At 42.1% G+C, this 13,390-nt stretch overlaps 1 pseudogene; it reads left to right on the forward strand.

Moving 5' to 3' along the window:
* Positions 1-10,171: 10,171 nt before the first annotated feature.
* LOC124509256 (uncharacterized) lies at positions 10,172-12,582 on the forward strand (annotated as a pseudogene).
* The last annotated feature ends 808 nt before the right edge of the window (positions 12,583-13,390 follow it).

The raw sequence follows: 13,390 nt of genomic DNA on the forward strand, positions 1-13,390 counted from the left end.
GTGGCTCAGTTGGTTAAGTGTCCCACTCTTGATTTCAGCTCAGGTCATGATCTTACAGTTTGTGAGTTTGAGCCCCACATCAGGCTCTGCACTGCCAGCAAGGATGGAGCCTGCTTGGCATTCTCTCTCTCTCCATCTCTCTCTGCCCCACCCCTGCTTGCATGCACACATGCTCTCTTTTAAAATAACTAACTAAATAAATAAATAAACATTAAAAAAAGAAAGACATTATAAAAACAAGAATTGTCTCATGCATGACTCCAGGAACTCTCTCTGGGCTGCTAAGCAAGGAGTTAAGATTTAGGACTGCCGGCAGCTGTTCTATCTGTGGGAGTGCTGCAGTTTCCCACATGACAAGAACTTCTTTTCTTTCAAACAAGAGGATCTAGAAAACAATTTAAATTTCAACAGGACCAAGGGTGAGAGTGGGACATCGAGCAAGTTCTACAGATTCAGGGCAGCTACCATTTTCCTGAGTTAGTATAAAGAACTGGCATCTAAGCTCATACTGCTTGGTGGTTGAGGTCAACTTATGTATTACTTATCATGTGAAATGCAACTCTCACACTTGCCTCATAAGATGGGAGCATAGTAGGATATGGGATCCTTTTGATACAGCCCAGCAATGCTTAACCTTCAGCTATGTCCCAGCCCAAGCACAGTCTTCACAAGACACCAAGAGAACAAGAAGCTACAGGCACCTGCTGCCCCTTAAGAGGAAGAAACAGATAACATGAATATCTTATATGTATTAAAGGAATTTTCTTTCTTTCTTTCTTTCTTTCTTTCTTTCTTTCTTTCTTTCAGAGAGAGAGACAGAGACAGAGAGAGACAGAGAATCCCAAGCAGGCTTCACCCTATCAGCACAGAGCCCAAAAAGGGGCTTGATCCCATGACCACAAGATCATGACCTGAGCCAAAATCAAGACTTGGACACTCAAGCAATTAACCACCCAGGAGCCCCTTGTAGTAATTTTCTAAGGACAACAAAGAAATAAAACAAAACAACAAATCAAAAGTCTTTTCTTCAAATAAAATTTAAGGCTCTTGTGGCTTCAGTGGTGTGATGGTTCATTTTATGTGTCAACTTGACTTGGGTAAGGTATGCCCAGGTAGCTTGTATAACATTATTTCTGGGTTTGCCTGTAACAGTGTTTCCAGAGGAGATTAACATTTGAATCAGTAGACTGAGTAAAGAAGATTGCCCTTATCAATGAAGAGAGGCATCATCCAATTTGTTGTGGTCCTAAAGAAAAAAAGGTAGAATGAGAATTTGCTCTCTGCTTGATCTGAGACATCCATCTTTTGCCCTCAGGCATCAATGTTCCTGGTTCTTAGGCTTTCAGACTTGGACTGCGACTTACACCATCAGCCTTAAGATTCTTAAGCTTTCATACTCGTACTGAATCATAGCACTCTTTCCTTTTTCTCCAGCCTTGCAGACAGCAAACTGTGAGACTTCTAGCCTCACAATCACATGAGCCAATTCCTATAATAAATATGCTTTTGTATTTATCTATATCTATCTATATCCTATTGGTTCTGTATCTCTGGAGAGCACTGACTAATGCACATTCTGGTACTGAGAATGGTCTTAGAGGAAATGAATTTTATGGATGAGTTTTCTGAATTGATTCTTGACTTTCTTATATTCACTGTCTAGTATTATTGGATTTAAAGTTAATGACTCTATTTCCGGTAGTAAAGAGAGATAGTTCAAGAACTCTTTATAGAGATATGCAAAATGTCTGCATTGGATACTCCTAATTAGCCACGTATAAGGAGTGAGGAGCTAAGTGACTCTGTATATGATACTTTAGAACATTTTTTGAAAACTAAGAAATATAATTGGTTGGTTTCTCCAAATGTCCCTGGACAAAGTAGTAAAAGAAAAAGATGAAGTGAAGAATTTGAGTTCTGAGTATAAATGACTTAAGATTTTCTAGTTGTGTCCTGAAGCAGTGCCTTATCTCCTGTAGCCACACAGTTGAAATTGCTAAAAATCAAATGCAGAATCTTATCCTTGGCTGAATTACAATGGAAGCTGAAGCCCTAGCCTGCAGGGTGTCTACTGATGAAGTGAAGGAGATTGACTGGGAAAGAAAAGGAGACTGTAAATTGGAATGGGAATGTGTGGGAAGGCCGTGATGAAGCTGTGTACATTGAGCCTCTAAATTCTGATGAGTCTTATATGCCAGTAGATGATATCTCCCCATCTCCAGTGGAATTGGTCTTCCCACCCCCAGTGGTAGCCTCCCTACTCACGGTAGTATGGTCTTTTAACCTGTGTCTGAGGCTATTAACCCTGCATTGCCAGAGCAAATAGTAAGGGCTTCCCCTGAGGCAGTTTCCGTGCATTACAATGTTGAGTTTCCTCAGGACTTACTTGCATTGCTCTTCTTTGCTTTTAGACCTATAACTAGATTCGCATCCCCAGGAAGCCCCTTAAGGTGAGGCACTATGTGACCCATGAGGAGGTGTGCTACGTTGCAAAAGAACTACTTGAGTTTTTAATTTATACAGACAGAAATCTGAGGAACATGTGTGGGAATGGATGCTAAGAATATCCATGGAATATGGAATAACAGTGAAATGAACTTAAAGTTGGCTCAGGCTGAATTTATTGATATGGGCCACTAAGCAAAGATTTCACATTTATTTTTACAGCTCAAAGAGTTAGAAAGAACTCAAGCAATTTGTTTGGTCTGTTGGCTGAAGCACAGACTTTAAGTGGCCCACAGTGAATAAAATGGAAATTCCTGACCTGCCTTGGTTTTGTTGGAGAAGTGAATAAAGTACGCCAAAGATGGCCATGGGGCTAAAACAAACTCTGGTCTCTAGCTTAGAGACCCCTCCTCTGTGTCCTTCTTCCTTTATTTGCTGTGCGCGCGAAAACCCACACAGATATGGAAACTGACAACTATAAATTACCCTCCCCACTTGCATTCGGTGCTCAGATCTTTGGAGAAAAGGTCTCCTCTAAACCCGCTGGTGTTAAATAAATCTCTGATCCACCAAGATCTCCGAGTGTCGCTTGGTTTTTCTACCAGCGTTCCAGCCTAGTTCCATAACAGTTTAATGTAGAGGAAAGTGTTCAAAGGCTTAGGGAGATTGAAACGTTAGAATAATTTAAGACCTACTCACCCACACTGGGAGAGTCCTGAAGCCATACCTTTTACCAATACCATGAGAAATACATTTTTGAGAAAATCTCCAGCACCTTGAAGAGCTCTGTGAATACTCTTTTCTTTAGGTCAGATCTCACAGTAGAAACTGCAGTCATTGAATTGGGAAACTTAAAGCAATTGGAATAATTGGATCCAGGAGTGTCATGGGCCTGGTGGTACCATTCATCCACCAAAGGTAAAGTGGGTGTGGTTACTGTAATGGGTGGCAGAGACAAAGCAGCAATCAGAATAGTCTGACTCATTCAGACATGCCACTGGCTAGTTGGTCATTGTATTCCTACCAGTGAAATTGATCGGAAACCTACTAAATTTTTACTTGATCTGTATAAACGAAAAATTTTTAGATCAAATGAACAAAAGTTTAATCTGAATCATAAGAGAGAGAGAGACTCATAGCTCCTCAATCAATTTCCAGTTTACAGGCCTAGAATTCCTTGAATGAAGGGGATGTTATGGAACCAGGCTGGATGCTGGCGGAAAAACCAAGCAGCACTCAGAGATCTTGGTTGATCGGAGATTTATTTAACACCGGCGGGCTCAGAGGAGGCCATTTCTCCAAAGATCTGAGCTCTGAATGAAGGGGGAAAGGGTAATTTATAGTTGTCAGCTTCCATATCTGTGGCGGGGTTTTGCACACGTGGCAAATGGGGCAAGAAGAACCCGGAAGAGATGTCTCTAAGCTAGAGACCAGAGCTTATTTTAGTCCCATCGGCCATCTTATGGTGTAAAACTTTATTCATTTCCCCAACATTCCCCCCTTTGATGCCTTTTTAAAAATCTTTTTTAGGCATTACTTTTTAGCTCTAGGGGTTGGTACCCTCGGAGGGCTAAGATACATGCTGTAGTTTGGCGAGCAACAGTGTTTTCAATAAAATGTACCAGGGTTTTAGTATATAGGGGCTGATGGTCACAAGTAAAATTATGGAAAGGAGGGGCCCTGCCAGGGCAGGGAGCCAGGATGCCCAGTCTGTGAGATGCCATCCTCTTCATTAACTGATATTTTCCTGTTGTCTATGTTGAATTCTTTCCTTGAGTTCCTTAACCTTAGTCCTGACTGTTCCTAATTGGTTTACAAAATAGCAACATTCCTCCCCCAGAAAGATACAAGTCCCTCCTTTTTCTGAAGTGAGGAGGTCGAAGGCTCACCTATTTTGGAGGGACACTGCTGCCAGGGAGTTTATTTGGCTTTGTAAGGTTACCAGGGAGTCTGCCATCCGTTCCATGTCCAGCTTGTTGGTGCAGTCTCTATTAGCCCAACAGCAAGAAGCAAGATCAGGGCTATGACACCTGTAAGGGGCAAGGGCTGGCAGAGTTGCATCTGAACCCCTGGGCTCGGTCCACACATTGATTCCTCAAGCTTCTGCCATGTGCAGGCCAGCCAGCTTCCAGGGTGTGGCTGGAGCAGGGTTGGAGGTATTAGGGGCCAGTAACTTTTTGAGGGTCAGTTTAGGCATGTTGACTGGATCTGGATCACTTCTCCAGGTTGAGGGTTCCTCTGAGATGGCCTTCTTAACTCTGGAGTGATGGACCCATGGGGTGATACCTGAAAATGAATCCTCTATTTGGTTGTATGTCTGTAAAGTTCACCTCCAAGTCTTCGAAAGGGGTGGGTTTCTGGTAACTGTCAGATCAAGTTTAGGGAAGATATAGTTTGCATATTTAGAGATCCATCCGTTTTCCAGTTGTTTAAATAATCATATGCCCATGGGGTCTTATTATTATCCCCATAGAATAACAAGCACAGAAGATTGTCTATACATGAAATACTGTGACAATTTTTCTGAAGTTTACCTCAAGTTGTTTAGTTTAGGCAAACAAGAAACATTTAAAGGCAACCATAACTAGAATTTAACATCCATAATGGTACATTGTTGAAACATAGTTGTTCTCTCTAAAACCCCCACTTTCCAGAGATAGCCAAATTGAGACCAATGCATTTGTAGAACAAGTCCAGTCTTAACAAACCTGGCCTAATTATTAACATAAGCTCAGCAAGAATAGTGATTGACCATGAGGATCCTTTAAAGTTTGCTTTGCTGGAACCTTTTATAAGGAATCTCTGGGTTGAACTTTTAGTAGCCTCTCCAGGCCAGAAGCCAAGCCAAATACTTGCCATCAGATAGGCCTGCAATACCTGTAGAATTGGGCAAATTCCTCTTCATGAGGTCCCCAAGATATCCTGAGGTTCCTGCACCTGCCAGGAAGTGACCTTCTTCACTCACCTGGTGAGGCTTCTGGGAACTCTGTAAGCAAGGTATCAGGCCAACATTTCCAAGGGGCTTTATGGCTCCATGTTTCATAAAGCCAACCTTAGTTCCTTAAAGCTGTCTGGTCATATCTGAGTCTATGAATGTCACTTTCAAATATGACATTCCAGTCAAACCCTTTGTATAATAACCAGTATTTCCAATGGTGACCTGTTACAGATGAACAGATTCTTTTTGAATTTATGCAAACAATTGTAATTGCCATAAAAGAAAGAATACTCACTGAGAGTTTTTGAATTTCAGGGGAGTTATGTAGAGAGAAAAGATAAATGCTTCAGTTTACAGGTGAATACTTTATGACATTTCTGAATATCATAGATATCTTAAGAGAAAGTTTCCTTAATCTGGAAGAGCAAACATTAGAGAACCAGCAATATTTTCAAACAGAATCACAAAACAATAATCTTCCCCAGTTCATTTAATCCCATGTTCCTAATTCTTGTTCAATTTGAATGCAGCTTCTTAGTTCTGGAAATTCCTACCCATTTTAGTATTAATCTTAAAGATATCGAATACCTGTATTTGTCCCCAAAGTCCTTTTTATAAATTTCCTTGAAGAAGAAACACGTTTTGTGAGAGAATAAGAACAATTATAAATGACAAAATCTCATAAATAGACATTGTTAAAGATCTGATGAGAATTCATTATGATGCAATTGACAAAGAAATTCGGTTATTTCTGTGACACATAACACTTCAAGTAATCAGAATATTAAGTGATGACCTTATACCAAAACATTAAAGCTTTAGGAATTGCATATATATTTGGGCAGTTATAGCATTTACCTGTGCAGTATAACCTAAGGTTTACCATTGTACGACAGTGCCTTTCCAAGTAACTTAGCATCTCAAATAAAAGGGCCTAATTGGTCAAAAAGATTTCATTTGCCTTTAAATCCTGGAAAGTTTGTTAAAACCTTAGGAAGTTAAAGTACATCCTAAATAGGATTACAGATCATTACAAATCTTAAAATTTTATTTATTCAACCAAGGTGGCAATAAAAGATTCTAAAGGTGAATGTATAGCATTATATAGTTCTTACCAAAACCTAGCTCCTTTAACATTGAGAAGTTTTAACTAAGGAATCAAAGACCTGATAAAGATGAAACCTAAAACTGGGGTGCCTGGGTGGCTCAGTTGGTTAAGCGTCTGACTTCAGCTCAGGTCATGATCTCTCAGTCTGTGAGTTCGAGCCCCGTGTTGGGCTCTGTGCTGACAGCTCAGAGCCTGGATCCTACTTCTGATTCTGTGTCTCTCTCTCTCTGCCCCTCCCCTGCTCATGCTCTGTCTCTCTCTGTCTAAAAAATAAATAAAAACATTAAAAAATTTTTTTAAAGATGAAACCTAAAACTTTGGTTTTCTACAAAGACAAACCTTTGTTTGCATTGTCTTATCAAGAGCAGATCAACAGTCCAAGAAAACTTTGTCATTTGAGCAGAGAGAAAAGCAGAATTTCAACCTTATACCAGTGTACTTTTAAAATTCCATTAATCTCTCCATAATTTGGCTATTGTTGAGAGTACTGCTATAAACATTGGGGTACAAGTGCCCCTATGCATCAGTACTCCTGTATCCCTTGGGTAAATTCCTAGCAGTGCTATTGCTGGGTCATAGGGTAGGTCTATTTTTAATTTTTTGAGGAACCTCCACACTGTTTTCCAGAGCCAAAGCATAAGAGACTCTTAAAAACTGAGAACAAACTGAGGGTTGATGGGGGGTGGGAGGGAGGGGAGGGTGGGTGATGGGTATTGAGGAGGGCACCTTTTGGGATGAGCACTGGGTGTTGTATGGAAACCAATTTGACAATAAATTTCATATATTAAAATAAATAAATAAATAAAATGTTTTTCAAATCACACGGTCACCCTAACACATATTCATTGTATTAAAATTAATGAAAGGAAACTGAAACCTTCCTACAGTGCTAACAGAAGACCGTGGGAGAGGGAGCCAAACCATAAGAGACTCTTAAAAACTGAGAATAAACTGAGGGTTGATGGGGGTGGGAGGGAGGGGAGGGTGGGTGATGGGTATTGAGGAGGGCACCTTTTGGGATGAGCACTGGGTGTTGTATGGAAACCAATTTGACAATATACTTCATATATTGAAAAAAAAATTCCATTCATCTCAACCTTAGTCTCCAATTGAGGACTTAGTAACCCACTGAGAGGTGTTTACATCAGAATTTTTTTAGATGGTAAATTCATGAACCAATTAAGTACAAAGCATGTTTTCCAATAGATCCAAACAGCCTTAATTTCTCTGCAATAAGAAGTTAAAAACACAAACCTATGTTCAGTAATCAAAGCTTTAGCACTCCATCCTATTTGGAAAAGACCTAGATGTCCACTTTACTCCTTGACCTTGAGGATGGGAGGAGGAGCCAATGGTGCCTGAGGCAGTGAGTAGGGTATAGGAACCAGTTATGTAGACCACACTCAAGTTGGTGCAGAAACATCAGGGGGAGGGGAAGGCAGAAGAAAGCAAGGTGCCAGTAGAAGGCAGAGAAGGAAAGCCTAATTCAAAACCTTAACTCAGACAGAGGAGCAGACATCATGGTTTTTTTTTTTTTTTTCACCAAAGTGGAAATATGGAGTCCACATCAGGCCAAAGAAGACAGGGAATTTCCCCGAAACAAATGGAGTTTCAGCAACTGCTTGGGAACGTTCCTTAAAGTCCCCATCCCAAGGTAGACTAACCACAGTTGGCTCCAATTAGAGCTGTTAACCTGGGAAATGAAGGAGAATCCCTCATGTTAGGCAGAGGAACAGGGAGAGGGAGTCAGTGTCCCCTTCAGTCTGATTCTATCTCTGCCAGACCAATAAGGTCCCCTTCTCAAGGTTCCTCCTGGTATCGGTTGGGTTTCTGGGAATTTCCCTGGTTGGGACATTTATTCTTTTAATGTCCTTTCTCCTTGCAGTAGGTTCACTGACCCCTTGCTAAGGAGGTTCTGGGCCTCCCCCCTCTTGGTGGCTAGACTTTCCCTGTCCTTTTGTTGTGGCTCTCTTGTGCCTCTGGAGCAAATAGGGTATAAGCCTCGCATAGCCTCTCATAATAATCCCTGGGGGAATCCCCTCGCTGCTGGGCATATTCACGGGCTTCTCAGCCCCTCCTCTGATCCCCTGGAGGAAATCCTCTTGGGACCGGCAAATATGGACCGGCATCTGGAGAGCGTCTGCACCTGGCCGAGGGCGCAATCTGGCCACTGGTCCTTGTGGGAGAGGGTTCTCCGGGTCCAGGAGGGGAGGAGAGATGGGCAGCGTCCAGGGCCAGAGGAGTGACAGACAGGGGAGGAGTTTCAAGCTCAGGGGCAGGGGGGAGGGAGCCCGGTGGGTCATAAGGTGGAGGAAAGACAGGCTCTTCTGCCGGGTCTCCTGCAAACATTAGGGAAGCAGTGGGTTGCTTCTTTGGTTCCCTGGGTGAGTCTCCAGATAAGGCGGCTAAAACCTTTGCCTGATTCTGCTTGCTATGGATGAATTGCACCCAAAGCAGAGAATTTCGGGCAATTTCAAGCCAGCAGTTGATGTATGGAAATTGATCAGTGTGACCTGGGTCTCTGGAGACAACATGCCAGACCATTGGGACATCCAAGGTTCCCTCAGAGGGTCCTCCTACACCAAAAGTGGGCCATTATAACTCACATAGGGTCCTTAACTTGCCGGGGGTTATCTTAATTCCATAGTCTCCCCAAAACCCCTTCTTTGCTCTGTCCCGACCCCATAATGTTCCCGTGAGGCAGAGTTGCAAAGACAGAGGGATAGGGGTGCCCCCTCTAATGAGGAGAGCAGTCAGATGCCTGTCTCGCCGTGTCCTGAAGGAACTTAGGTGAGGCTTAGCTGTAGCGGTCTGAGCTTTGTGACTTATGATTGGAAACTATTCCAATGCCACCATAGACTGTATGCCATTCATCATGGAATCACAGACGGGCCCACTCAGGCTCTGTGGGCTTTTGGGGACCTTACAGGTGCCCGCCTGTGGAGACACAGAATCAAACTTGGCAGGCAAGCTAGACCAAGTTGCACATTCACACTCACATACATACCAGAGTTATTACATTCCCTCCTACAGGATTCCTACCTGTGAGACCTTTGAGGTCTCTGGGGAGTGATCAGGTCCCCCTTCCACTCTTGTGAGTGGGCCTGACTAGATTGGGCCCTAGCCTTACCGGTTCCAATGTTGGGTCCAGGTCCTTACCTGCCAAGTCTCCTTGAGTCCAGTGGGAATGGAGGAGCGGGGCCAGCCTGAGGCGACCGAGTGGGAGACTGTCAAAATTCAGGCAGGGCGCGCCTTCTCCCTTGTGATTCCTTGTTCTATCACCGCTTCACCATTCTCCCAAACCGGTGACAACAATGGGCCAGCACGGTTGGGTTTCCTGGTCAGGGAACCAAATATGTTACAGAACCAGGCTGGAGCACTGGCGAAAAAACCAAGCAGCACTCAGGGATCTTGGTGGATCAGAGATTTATGTAACACCGGCAGGTTCAGAGGAGACTATTTCTCCAAAGATCTGAGCTCCAAATTAAGGGGGGAAGGGTAATTTACAGTTGTCAGCTTCCATATTTGTGGCAGGTAGCAAACAGGGCAAGAAGAACCCGGAAGAGGTGTCTCTAAGCTAGAGACCAGAGCTTGTTTTAGTCCCATTGGCCATCTTATGGTGTAAAACTTTATTCATTTTCCAACAGGGTGACTGAGACCCTTTGAGTAAGGACCCTGGTATGCTACTGATAAATTATACTGTTACTCTTTCTCCCCATGCTTCCAAAGAGACCTGAAGCCATTTTTCAGGGTAACTGAACATTGAAGAAGAAAACAAATTAGATCTTTCAGGATTTACTGGCCATTGGCTCTGAACTGACACTGATTCCAGGAGACCTGAAATGTCACTGTGACCCACCAGTGAGAGTAAGGGCTTATGGAGGTCAGGTGATCAGTGGAGTTTTATTTAGCTCAGGTCTGTCTCACAGTGGGCCTAGTTGGCCTCCAAAAGAATCCTGTGGTTATTTTGCCAGTTCTGGAATAAATAATTGGATCGCAGCTGGCAGAATCCCTACATTGGTTCCCTGACCTGTGGAGTGAGGGCTATCATGGTGAGAAGGGCCTAGTGTATGACACTACAACTACCTCCACCTAGGAAAATAGTAAACCAAAAGCAAAACTGCATTTGTGAAGGATTGCAGAGTTTAGTCCCACCATCAAGGAATTGAAAGATGCAGGGGTGGTGATTCTCCACACATCCCTATTCAACTGTACACTTGGCCTATGCATAGGACAGATGGATCTTGGAGAATGACAGTTGATTATCATAAGCTTAACCAGATGGTAGTTCCAATAGCAGCTGCTGTATCAAATGTGGTTTCATTGTTTAAGCAAATTAACACATCCCTTGGTATCTGGTACCCAGCTATTAATCTTACAAAAGTCTTTTTCTCCATACCAGTCTAAGGTTCACCAGATTCAGTTTGATTTCAGTTGGAAAGGCCAGAAATACACCTTCACTGTTCTACCTCAAGACTATATCAATTCTTCAGCTCTATGTCATAATTTAGTTAACTTGGATCTTGTTCAACTTTCTCTTCCAATAAATATCACACTGGTCCTTTATATTTATGACATTGTATGGATTGGACCCAGTAAGCAAGAAGTAGCAACTACTCTAGATTTATTGGTAAGACATTTGCATGCCATGGAATGGGAAGTAAATCTGACAAAAATTAAAAGGTTTTCTACATCAGTGAAATTTCTCAGGGTCCGGTAGTATGGGGAATGTTGAAATATCCCTTCTAATAGGAAAAAAAGTGAAGATATTTGTGTCTTATGTGAATTCTTACCAAGGGGTGACCTTGGCAGAGGAGAATTTAATAATCAGGTGCAGAGGATGGCCCATTCTATAGATACCAGTCAGCCTTTTTCCCCAGCCAATCCCTGTCTCATGAGCAAAGCACTCATGAACAAAGTAGCCAAGGTGGCAAGAATGGAGGTTATGTGTGGGCTCTGCAATATGAAGTTCTATTCACCAAGCCTGACCTGGCTATGATCACTGCTGAGTTCCCAACCTGCCAGCAGCACAGACCAACACTAAGCCCCTGATATGGCACCATTCCCTAGGGTTATCAATTAGCCAGCTACTTCATGGCAGTTTGATTATACTGGACAGCTTCCATATGGAATAGGCAGTATTTTTGTTCTTATTGGAATAGACATTTACTCTGGATATAGATTTGCCTTCTCTGCATGCGTTGTTTCTGCCAAAACCATCATCCATGATTTACAGAATGCTTTGCCACCATCATTATATTCCATATAGTATTGTGTCTGATCAAGGAACTCACTTCACAGCAAATGAGATGCAGCAATGGGCCCATGCTCATGGAATTCACTGGTTTAAAATGGTCCCCACCATCTTAACACAGCTGGCTTGATAAAACTGTGGAATGGATTTTTGAATATTCAGTTATAGCACAAACTAGGTGGTAATACCTTGAAGAGCTAGGAAAGATTCTCCAACAGGCTGTGTATGCTCTGAATCAGCATCCAATATATGATGCTGATTCTCCCATAGCCAGGATTCATAGGTCCAGGAATCAAGGGGTTGAATGGTAGTGGTACTACTCACTATACTCCTGGTGATCCACTAGCAAAACTTTAGCTTCTTCTTCATGCAACCTCATGCTCTGCTGGCCTAGAGGTCTTAGTTCCAAAAAATTGATTTCTTTTTCTTCTAGGAGGCACAACAATAATTTCATTGAACTAGAAACTAAGACTGCAACCTGTCCCTTTTGGACTCATCCCACTGTATCAATAGGAAAAAAAAAGGAGTTACTGTGTTGGCTGGGGTGTCTGATCCTGACTATCAAGGGGAAATTGGACTGCTACTCCACAACAGAGGTAAGGAAGATCATGTTTGGAATAAGGAGGTCCCTTCAGGGAGTCTCTTAGTATTACTATGCCCTGTGATTAAAATCAGTGGAAAACAACAACAACCCAATCCAGGCAGGAAAGTCCAAAAGGTTTGGGTCACTATCTTCCAACCCCAAATAAAGAACCACAACCAGCTGAGGTGCTTGTTGAAGGCAAGGGAAATATGGGATGGTTAGAGGAAGAAGGTATTTATAAATACCATTTATAATCATGTGGTCTATTACAGAAATGAGAACTTTAATTATCATGAGTATTTCTTCCTTGTTATGAATATGTTTTTGTGTTTGGGTGTGTATATTTAATACTCATATTTCTTCTCTGTTTCAATGCCTTATCATATAAGATATATTAGACTTTATATCCTACTATTTAACTATTGTATTTAAGTTATGGGATATCAAGGAGAAGAGTAAACATCATTCAAGGACTTTACCTCCTCTTCTAGGGAAGGGGTTAATGTGTTTTTGGTTATATGTAGGACCATTGTATCATGTTAGGTGGAAGGATGATCTTGCTATTGACCTCATTTGGAAATTAAGTATGGCTTAAGGATATGTGTATGGGTGTCAGATTGACAAGACATAGACCTGTGATGCTTAATTTTTTTGTGTCAACTTGGAGGTGGTTTTTGGATGGATTAACACTTTAATTAGTGAACTTTGTTTAAGATTGTCTTCCATGATGTGAGTGGGCCTCATTTAATCAGTTGAAGCCTGAATAGGACAACAAGACTGACTTCCTTGAGCAAGAGGGAATTCTCCAACAAATGTTATTCAAACATAATGTAATACCAGCCTTCAGATTGGAACTGCACCATTAGCTCTTCTTCATTTGGCTGTCAGCCCACACTGCAAATTTTGGATTTACTAGTCTCCATAATCTTGTAAGTCAATTCTGTATAGTAAGTCTCCTTCTAAACATATACATATCCTACTGGCTGCTTCTCTGGAGAACCTTGACCAGTAAATATGGTAAGACCTATAATCTTAGGGTAGTTTGTAGAGTTATTTCTAGAG

This window comes from Lynx rufus, unplaced genomic scaffold, assembly GCF_022079265.1.
Source record: "Lynx rufus isolate CCGP_SWC_20201006 ecotype Redwood Valley unplaced genomic scaffold, mLynRuf1.p SCAF_14, whole genome shotgun sequence".
NCBI lineage: Eukaryota > Metazoa > Chordata > Mammalia > Carnivora > Felidae > Lynx > Lynx rufus.